This window comes from Nerophis ophidion, unplaced genomic scaffold (genome assembly GCF_033978795.1).
Source record: "Nerophis ophidion isolate RoL-2023_Sa unplaced genomic scaffold, RoL_Noph_v1.0 HiC_scaffold_61, whole genome shotgun sequence".
NCBI lineage: Eukaryota > Metazoa > Chordata > Actinopteri > Syngnathiformes > Syngnathidae > Nerophis > Nerophis ophidion.
Window position 1 is genome coordinate 178,345 of NW_026906983.1, and position 11,510 is coordinate 189,854.

Below are 11,510 nucleotides of genomic sequence, written 5' to 3' on the forward strand. Positions count from 1 at the left end.
TAATTGTAAATACATTTTGAAAATAAATATAATTGTTTTCCGTGTGGCCTTGCATGTTTTAAATCACTGGCCGTGAAGTTTTATATGAGCACCAACCACAACGCACTCGAACAGGCAGAAAACATAGGTTGGCTTCCACATTAAGAGTCACAGCAAAAGCTTTGTTTTCAGAGACCTTGTCCGCTGAGAGCACTGAGAGCCCATCCATCCATCCATTTTCTACCACTTATTCCCTTTTGGAGTCACGGGGGGCGCTGGCGCCTATCTCAGCTACAATCGGGCGCCAGGCAGGGTACACTCTGGACAAGTCGCCACCTCATCGCAGGGCCGCACTGAGAGCCAAGCTGGAAAAAGATAGACTGAATTGCTTCAAAGGTGTACGTCATCTCCTTTGGATAATCAATGTTGATGGCATACAGTAGGCCAAAGAGGTATGCAAAGGCGGTACCGAGGTCTGGCAGGTCATGTAGCACCATGGAACCTTCCAACACAACAGCCCAGTCCCGTAAGTTGGGTGATACAGCAGGATCATCTTCTTCAAGGATTGTAAGGATGCCAACAGACACGCCTCTGAGCACTCTTTCTTCAGGGTCACTTTCCTGAGGGTAAGTAACACATGCATGATTGAGTGTTAGGTCCAACAAAAGGATGTCATTGTGTGGATCTTCTGGGAACGATTACAATTTTACAATGTTCAAAAAAATGGAAAAAACCCTTAAATTACTTTCAAATGAATTGAAGGTAGAACATTAACCATTAAATATTTAAAAAAAATTGGGGCAGGAACTTTTCTTTATGGTTAAATGCTTTGGCTAAAGAATATGACATTTGGGCTTTCAAAAACAAATCTGGGCACAAAATGAAATCTACACAAAGTGTATTATGCATAAAATCTTTGTCATCAGCTATGAGATCCTACTCCATTCATCCATCCATTTTGTACCGCTTATTCCCTATGGAGTCTCGGGGGTTGCTGGTGCCTATCTCAGCTACAATCAGATCCTACTCAAAATGTTAAAATAGTAATAGTTGTTTAGCTTGTTGCTCCACTCTCTGGTTTAAGGCAAGGCAACAGAAATCATTCATTTTAACTGTTTGTGCATTTTGGAAGGAATAGGCGAAGATTGTTCATCGCAAGTAAGCTTAGCTCAAAAACTAGCAGTCAGTTGTAAGTGTTAGTATGCCGCCGCCGACTGTGAGCCAGGGTGAATTTAGTTTATATTCAACAGACATTCATCAGCAACGTCGTTTTCTCTTCTGCAACTTAAAACTAACAGCATGTCGTCGGAATAGAGTTGTAAAGTTTATCTTCTGACTGTTGGCGAAGGCAGGCTACCAATAGACTACCAGTATTTGAGCTAATCTAACAAGCGATGAGGAAACATTGGCTGATTCTTCTTCAAAAATACATCCACAGTTAAAGGAATGGTTTCTATCGACGGATCTTAAACCAGAGAGCAGGGCAACAAGCTAGAATATGAAAATGTTGAACTATTCCATTGAAGCTACATTAGGCCAAATTACTTTTAATTTTCAAGTAAATGTCCTATTATTATTATTACTTACCAAATGCTGCAGGAAAAACGTATGTGACAAACTCCCAGCCGTCCTCGTGTGGGTTGCTGTGACATTGAACACACGACGCATCGTAGCAGGTTTGATTCCCATTTATTGGTTCAAACAACCTTTCTTCGGGCCAGTCGGGCGCACCCATTTCTAGTGCGCTGGCACCTCTTCCTGGTCGCTCTGCACCCTTTGGTGCTCGCCTGCTGCGTCTGTGGCGGGCACTCGTTGGGGACTGCTCTCTGTCGTCGGGCTCGTGGTCGGGCTGCCGTGGTTTCCTTTCCTTTCCTGTCTTCCCTCTCGCAATCGTGCCCCCTTCGCCTCTCTTAAAGTCTAGGAGCAGATGCGCAGATTGTGAGCGGATGTGTGTCCTACGCACCTGACTCCGATGGCCGTCCTCCTGCCGCTCCGCGTGCGTCACGCCGCATGCCCCGCCTCCTGGCCTTCATCTTGGTCCAGAACGCCTCTGTCCGCCCGCTGTCGGCCCGTCGGCTGCGTCTCTCCACACTTAGTTGTGTCGTCCCAGACAAAAACGGGGAGGCATCTCAGTGCTGTCATCTTTCGGTGAGACACAATGTCTGATGTCTATAGAGTATACTGTGGAAGACATAAGCATGTACATTAGTGAAGCGCCATAGTGGATTTATACAAATGGCAAAATCAAAAGTTGTTTTTAGTAATGACCAGTAGACCGCAAGTCTGACCAGTAGCATGTTCAAGAAAAGGGAAAAAAAACACTTCAAGCCTTCAGACTAAAGCATTTTGTACTTTTGCAAATTAAAAACGGTTATAATTATCAAATAGCACAAACCAAGAACATATAGCAATGACTGATAAGATCCATTTTACTGACACATGTCCATCACTTACTTGTTCATCAAGCTTATCCAGGAAGTCTTCTATTTGCTGACCAATAGCTTCCTTTCTAGCCCGGTACAGTCTGAGCAGGCGAGCCACATAATTCTCAAGGCACTCATTGAAAGTCTTCAGGAGGTCTTTGCTGGTGATGCCATGACATTTTTCAGATATCTGAAAAACACAATCAGCGGAGCAATGGCATTTAACTCTAATCACAATGTGAGCTTTTGACTTGAAATTTCAGGGCTGATGGTATAGTGGGGTGCTTTATGTTGGAGGAGCATGTAGTGGAGTGGGAGGGCAGGTATAGTGCAGTGTGTCAATAAATGTGTACACTCCTACACCTATTCCATACAGTGCAATGAACACATAAGTACGACAGTTAATAAATAAATGACAGCCGTACCTCTTGATTGGAGCTTTCCAATTTGCAATATTTGCACTGCATTCAATCCTCCCCTGAAACACAAGAGACATGAAATGGAAATATTTAGTTTCACTAAAAGCATTTAGCTGCAGACAATAATCCATTTTTTTCCCACCACCTCTATGTTCAACAGATACTTCATACACCTTATATTACATATAAATAATATAGGCTACACCACACAGACATGCTACACTTACCATACTCAGTATTATATCAGTTACTTTGTCTACATATTCATGGTAAGTACTCAAATACATGTTAACTTTACTCAACAGGTCCTACAGGTAAGTATTAGCAAGTAATATTAGCTATGGAAATACTGTGTTTAGTGTAGAGTCACCCCTTTGAACATAAGTGTGCCACGATCCGTGGTCCGGATCATGTTTTGTTTAGTTATGCTCGGTTAGTTTTGGACTTCTTTTAGTTCCTGGTTGGACTTCCATGTTTGTTCTGTCTCCATGGCTACCTCATTTGTTCCACCTGCACTGACCGTTTGACGCACACCTGTTTATGATTATTGTTTCTGTATTTAACCAGACTGAATAATTGTATTAACGTGTCTTAATACTCTCTTGTTCTCAGTGGATCTGCTTTTCCAGCAGGGCACAGACTTGTGGAAGTGAATTACAGTGAGCCGTTTGGGACGGGAGAACAAAAATAAATAGGCGGTCAATAGTAGAACAACCCGTTGGCTAAAAAAAACAAATGGCCTTTACATGGTTGACTATCTTGAAAATATAGAGAAATAAAGGGCGGCGGTGTTAATTGTTACGCTTACGTTACGCTCACGTCTCTCTCTCGCCCACCATGAATTGATTAACGTGGACCCCGACTTAAACAAGTTGAAAAACTTATTGGGGTTTTACCATTTAGTGGTCAATTGTACGGAATATGTACTGTGCAATCTGTCAATAAAAGTTTCAATCAATCAATCAAAACCGTGTGAATTCCTAGTCGACTAATCACGGCAGCACTAGTACCCACAACACATTTGAACGGGGGGGATATCCCCGGCCTACGGCTAGAGCAGAGGTGTCAAACTCACTTTAGATCGGGGGTTACATGGAGAAAAATTGCCGGACTGGTAAAATCACAGCACGATAACTTAAAAATAAAGACAACTTCAGACTGTTTTTCATTGTTTGAAAATAGAACAAGTGTAAAAAGTTTTTTTTACACTGACATGCTGTGGTTAATCATTTTGTTTGTTGTTATTTATATTTTCTGAATACATTATGTGATAATGTTCATCAGTCAACTCATTGGTGTCTTTCAAGATAAAACAAATTATATCAAAGTCAAATTACAGGATGTTATTCGTGTGGTTTGCTCATTTTCCTCGACTGATGTACTAACATCATGTGCTTTATTTTGTACATATGTTGCATCAACTACAAAGAATTGCTATTGCAACATCCAGTGGACACATTTAGAACAGCTGTTTCTTTCATTTAAAAATGTCAGGTACATTTTTATACTTTAACTCATCCTGCGGGCCGGATACAATTTGTTAGCGGGCCTTACGCGGCCCTCGGGCCGGACGTTTGACACCCCTGGGCTAGAGCATTCTGGCGGGATAATAATTAGCTTAGCTCTTCCATCAATACACACTGCTCATTCAGTATCCCAAAATATTTAGCCGGTTCATCATTCACACAGTTTGTTATGTCCACAATGTCTTAAGCATACATAGCTACAAACACGGATTAGCCTGGTTTGGACCCACACAGAAAGTGATCAGCTTTACATGTAGCAGTCATTGCTAACGGCGACCGCCATCTTGGGCATTGAAGAGGCCACACACACACACGACAGACGCTTAACCACGGTCATGACTTAATGTCGCTGGCAAAATAAACTGAAATAAAAACATAAGTGATGTATATTACACAGGTGTCGATTATAAACAGGGTACCTGTTGTTCACAGTCTCTGCTCCGGTGGCTCTCTCTCTCTCTCTCTCTCTCTCTCTCTCTCTCTCTCCATATATATATATTTATATATATTTATTTATACACTAAACATGTATTTAATATTTATACACTAAACACATTTTTTAATATTCATATATTAAACAGTTGTTTAATTAATACTTATACACTAAACATGTAAAGGAGGAATTGGAAGTCTGGGACACTAAATAAGGCACACTTGGAAGTAATGAAGTTCTTTGTGTGTGCAGTTGCAGCAGAAGTCCACAGGAGGGCGCACGTTCCCTCTTAATAAGTCTGGTCTCTCTCTCTCTCTCTCTCTCTCTCTCTCTCTCTCTCTCTCTCTCTCTCTCTCTATATATATATATATATATATATATATATATATATTGTTTGATTATATTTATACACTAAACATGTATTTAATATTTATACACTAAACATGTATTTAATATTTATACACTAAACATGTATTTAATATTCATACACTAAACATGTATTTAATATTTATACACTGAAATATTGGTACACTAAACATGTATTTAATATTCATACAGTAAACATGTATTTATTATTCTCTAAATAAGGCACACTCTGAAATAATTAATTTATTTGTGTGCAGTTGCGGCACATTTCCACTGGAGGGCACACATTCCCTCTTCATAAGTCTAGTCATTCATACACTAACCATAGTTTTTAATATTTATACACTAAACATATTTTTACTATTTGTTCACTAAACATGTATTTAATATTTACACACTAAACATGTATTTAATATTAATACAAAAAACATGTATTTAATTTTAATAAAATAAACATATATTTAATATTAATACACTAAACATGTATTTAATATTTATACAAAAAACATGTATTTAATTTTAATAAACTAAACATATATTTAATATTAATACACTAAACATGCATTTAATATTAATACACTAAACATGTATTTATCAATTATACACTAAACGTGTATTTAATATTCATACACCAAACATGTATTTAATATTTATACACTAAACATGTATTTAATATTTATACACTGAACATGTATTTAATATTTATACACTAAACATGTATTTAATATTCATACACTAAACATGTATTTAATATTCATACACGAAACATGTATTTAATATTCATACACTAAACATGTATTTAATATTTATACACGAAACATGTATTTAATATTAATACACTAAACGTGTATTTAATATTTAAACACCAAACATGTATTAAATATTTATACACTAAACATGTATTTAATATTCATACACTAAATATTTATTTAATATTTATACACTAAACATGTATTTAATATTCATACACGAAACATGTATTTAATATTCATACACTAAACATGTATTTAATATTTATACAAAAACATGTATTTAATATTAATACACTAAACATGTATTTAATATTTATAAACTAAACATGTATTTAATTTGAATAAACTAAACATACATTTAATATTAATACACTAAACATGTATTTAATATTTACAGACTAAACATGTATTTAATATTTATACACTAAATATGTATTTAATATTTATAAACTAAACATGTATTTAATATTCATACACTAAATGTGTATTTAATATTCATACACCAAACATGTATTTAATATTTATACACTAAAAATGTATATAATATTTATACACTGAACGTGTATTTAATATTTATACACTAAACATGTATTTAATATTCATACACTAAATGTGTATTTAATATTCATACACCAAACATGTATTTAATATTTATACACTAAACATGTATTTAATATTCATACGCGAAAAATGTATTTAATATTCATACACTAAACATGTATTTAATAATCAAACACTAAACATGTATTTAATATTAATACACTAAACATGCATTTATTAATTATACACTAAACATGTATTTAATATTTATAAACTAAACATGTATTTAATATTCATACACTAAACATGTATTTATACAGTAAACATGTATTTAATATTTATACACTAAACATGTATTTAATAATCATACACTAAACATGTATTTAATATTTATAAACTAAACATGTATTTAATATTTATGCACTAAACATGTATTTAATATTCATACACTAAACATGTATTTAATATTAATACAGTAAACATGTATATAATAATTAAAAACTAAACATGTATTTAATAGTAATACACTAAACATATATTTAATATTTATACAGTAAACATGTATTTAATATTTTGCACTAAACGTGTATTTAATATTAATACACTAAACATGTATTTAATATTAATACACAAAACATGTATTTAATATTAATACACTAAACATGTATTTAATATTCATATACTAAACATGTATTTAATATTTATACACTAAACATGTATTTAATATTAATACCCCAAACATGTATTTAATATTAGTACAAAAACATGTATTTAATTTTAATAAACTAAACATATATTTAATATTAATACAGAAAACATGTATTTAATATTAATACACTAAACATGTATTTAATATTCATATACTAAACATGTATTTAATATTCATACACAAAACATGTATTTAATAATAATACACTGAACATGTATTTAATATTTATACACTAAACATGCATTTATTAACTATGCACTAAACATGTATTTAATATTTATAAACTAAACATGTATTTAATATTCATACACGAAACATGTATTTATACAGTAAACATGTATTTAATATTTATACACTAAATATGTATTTAATAATCATACACTAAACATGTATTTAATATTTATAAACTAAACATGTATTTAATATTTATACACTAAATATGTATTTAATATTAATACACTAAACATGTATTTAATATTTATAAACTAAACATGTATTTAATATTCATACACGAAACATGTATTCATACACTAAACATGTATTTAATATTAATACACTAAACATGCATCTATTAATTATACACTAAACATGTATTTAATATTTATAAACTAAACATGTATTTAATATTTATACTCTAAACATGTATTTAATATTCATACACTAAACATGTATTTAATATTAATACAGTGAACATGTATTTAATATTTATACAGTAAACATATATTTAATATTTTTGCACTAAACGTGTATTTAATATTTATGCACTAAAAATGTATTTAATATTCATACACTAAACATGTGTTTAATATTAATACACAAAACATGTATTTAATATTAATACACTAAACATGTATTTAATATTCATATACTAAACATGTATTTAATATTAATACACTAAACATGTGTTTAATATTCATACACTAAACATGTATTTAATATTAATACACCAAACATGTATTTAATATTAGTACAAAAAACATGTATTTAATTTTAATAAACTAAACATATATTTAATATTAATACACAAAACATGTATTTAATATTCATACACAAAACATGTATTTAATATTAATACACTAAACATGTATTTAACATTTATACACTAAACATGTATTTAATATTCATACACTAATCATGTAGTTATTATTTATACACTAAACATGTATTTAATATTAATACACTAAACATGTATTTAATATTAATACACTAAACATGTATTTAATATTAATACACTAAATATGTATTTATTATATATCCACTAAACATGTATTTAATATTCATAAACTAAACATGTATTTAATATTCATACACTAAACGTGTATTTAATATTCATACACTAAACATGTATTTAATATTAATACAAAAACATGTATTTAAGTTTAATAAACTAAACATATATTTAATATTAATACACTAAACATGTTTTTAATATTTATACAAAAATATGTATTTAATTTTAATAAACTAAACATATATTTAATATTAATACACTAAACATGTAGTTATTATTCTTAGACTTAATATGTATTTAATATTAATACAAAAACATGTATTTAATTTTAATGAACTAAACATATATTTAATATTAATACACTAAACATGTATTTAATATTGTTACACTAAACATGTATTTAATATTTATACACTAAACATGTATTTAATATTCATACACTAAACATGTATTTAATATTTATACACTAAACATGTATTTAATATTCATACACTAAACATGTATTTAATATTAATACAAAACATGTATTTAATTTTAATAAACTAAATATATATTTAATATTAATACACTAAACATGTATTTATATTCATAAACTAAACATGTATTTAAAATTCATACACTAAACATGTATTTACTATTTATACACTAAACCTGTAGTTATTATTCATACACTAAACCTGTATTTAATATTTATACACTAAACATCCATCCACACTAAACCTGTATTTAATATTTATACACTAAACATGTATTTGATATTAATACAAAAACATTTTTTTAATTTTAATAAAGTAAACACATATTTAATATTAATACACTAAACATGTATTTAATATTTATACACTAAACATGTATTTAATTTTAATACACTAAATATTTATTTATTATTTATCCACTAAACCTGTATTTAATATTTATCCACTAAACATGTATTTAATATTAATACAAAAACATGTATTTAATTTTAATAAACTAAATATATATTTAATATTAATACATTGAACATGTATTTAATATTTATACACAAACATGTATTTAATATTCATACACTAAACATGTATCTAATATTCATACACTAAACATGTATTTAATATTAATACACTGAACATGTATTTAATAATCATATACTAAACATATATGTAATTATATACTAATCATATATTTAATATTCATACAGTAAACATGTATTTATTATCCTCTAAATAAGGCACACTTGGAAATAATGAATTTCTTTATGTGTGCAGTTGCGGCAGAAGTCCACAGGAGGGCGCACGTTCCCTCTTAATAAGTCCGGTCCTCTCCGTCTCTCTCTCTTTTTCCTTTTTTTTTGTTTCTTTTATTTTTTTTTTTACATAAGTTTGGTTCCTCATACACTTATATTTATACACTAAACATTTATTTAATATTAATACACTAAACATGTATTTAACATTTATACACTAAACATGTATTTAATATTAATACAAAAACATGTATTTAATTTTAATACACTAAACACATATTTAATATTAATACACTAAACATGTATTTAACATTCATACACTAAACATGTATTTAACATTCATACACTAAACATGTTTTTAATATTAATACACTAAACATGTGTTTAATATTAATACAAAAACATGTATTTAATTTTAATAAACTAAACATATATTTAATATTAATACACTAAACATGTATTTAATATTAATACAAAAACATGTATTTAATTTTAATAAACTAAACACATATTAATACACTAAACATGTATTAAATATTCATACACTAAACATGTATTTAATATTCATTCAATAAACATGTAGTTATTATTCTTACACTTAATATGTATTTAATAGTAATACAAAAACATGTATTTAATTTTAATAAACTAAACATATATTTACTATTAATACACTAAACATGTATTTAATATTGTTACACTAAACGTGTATTTAATATTCATACACTAAAAGTGTATTTAATATTAATACAAAATCATTTATTTAATTTTAATAAAGTAAACACATATTTAATATTAATACACTAAACATGTATTTAATATTCATACACTAAACATGTATTTAATATTAATACACTAAACATGTATTTAATATTTATACACTAAACATGTATTTAATATTAATACAAAACATGTATTTAATTTTAATAAACTAAATATATATTTAATATTAGTACACTAAACATGTATTTAATATTCTTAAACTAAACATGTATTTAACATTTATACAATAAAAATGTATTTAATATTTATACACTAAATCTGTAGTTATTATTCATACACTGAACATGTATTTAATATTAATACACTAAACCTGTATTTAATATTTATACACTAAACATGTATTTAATATTAATGCAAATTTTTTTATTTAATTTTAATAAAGTAAACACATATTTAATATTAATACACTAAACATGTATTTAATATTTATACAATAAACATGTATTTAATATCTATACACTAAACATGTATTTAATATTAATACACTAAATATTTATTTATTATTTATCCACTAAACATGTATTTAATATTCATAAACTAAACATGTATTTAATATTCATACACTAAATGTGTATTTAATATTAATACAAAAACATGTATTTAAGTTTAATAAACTAAACATATATTTAATATTAATACACTAAACATGTATTTAATATTTATACACAATAATGTATTTAATATTCATACACTAAACATGTATTTAATATTAATACACTAAACATGTATTTAATATTTATACACTAAACATGTATTTAATATTCATACACTAAACATGTATTTAATATTTATACACTAAACATGTATTTAATATTAATACACTAAACATGTATTTAATATTCATACACTAAACATGTAATTAATATTAATACACTGACGATGTATTTAATAATCATATACTAAACGTATATGTAATCATATACTAATCATATATTTACTATTCATACACTAAACATGTATTTAATATTCATAAACTAAACATATAATTAACATTTATACACTAAAAATGTATTTAATATTCATACACTAAACATGTAGTTATTATTTATACACTAAACATGTATTTAATATTAATACACTAAACATGTATTTAATATTTATACACTAAACATGTATTTTTATATTAA

At 28.2% G+C, this 11,510-nt stretch overlaps 1 long non-coding RNA gene across 2 annotated transcripts; it reads right to left on the reverse strand.

Annotated features, from left to right (window-relative positions):
- LOC133547100 (uncharacterized) lies at window positions 1–4,829 on the reverse strand. 2 transcript variants are annotated; one of them, XR_009805341.1, is made up of 6 exons: window positions 4,767–4,829; window positions 2,828–2,880; window positions 2,434–2,592; window positions 1,567–2,148; window positions 449–599; window positions 1–344 (listed from the first exon to the last, which is right to left on the reverse strand). It is a non-coding gene; the product is annotated as an uncharacterized LOC133547100 (long non-coding RNA). The 2 variants fall into 2 exon arrangements; XR_009805342.1 differs by lacking the exon at window positions 4,767–4,829 and adding an exon at window positions 3,049–3,218.
- Window positions 4,830–11,510: the final 6,681 nt, after the last annotated feature.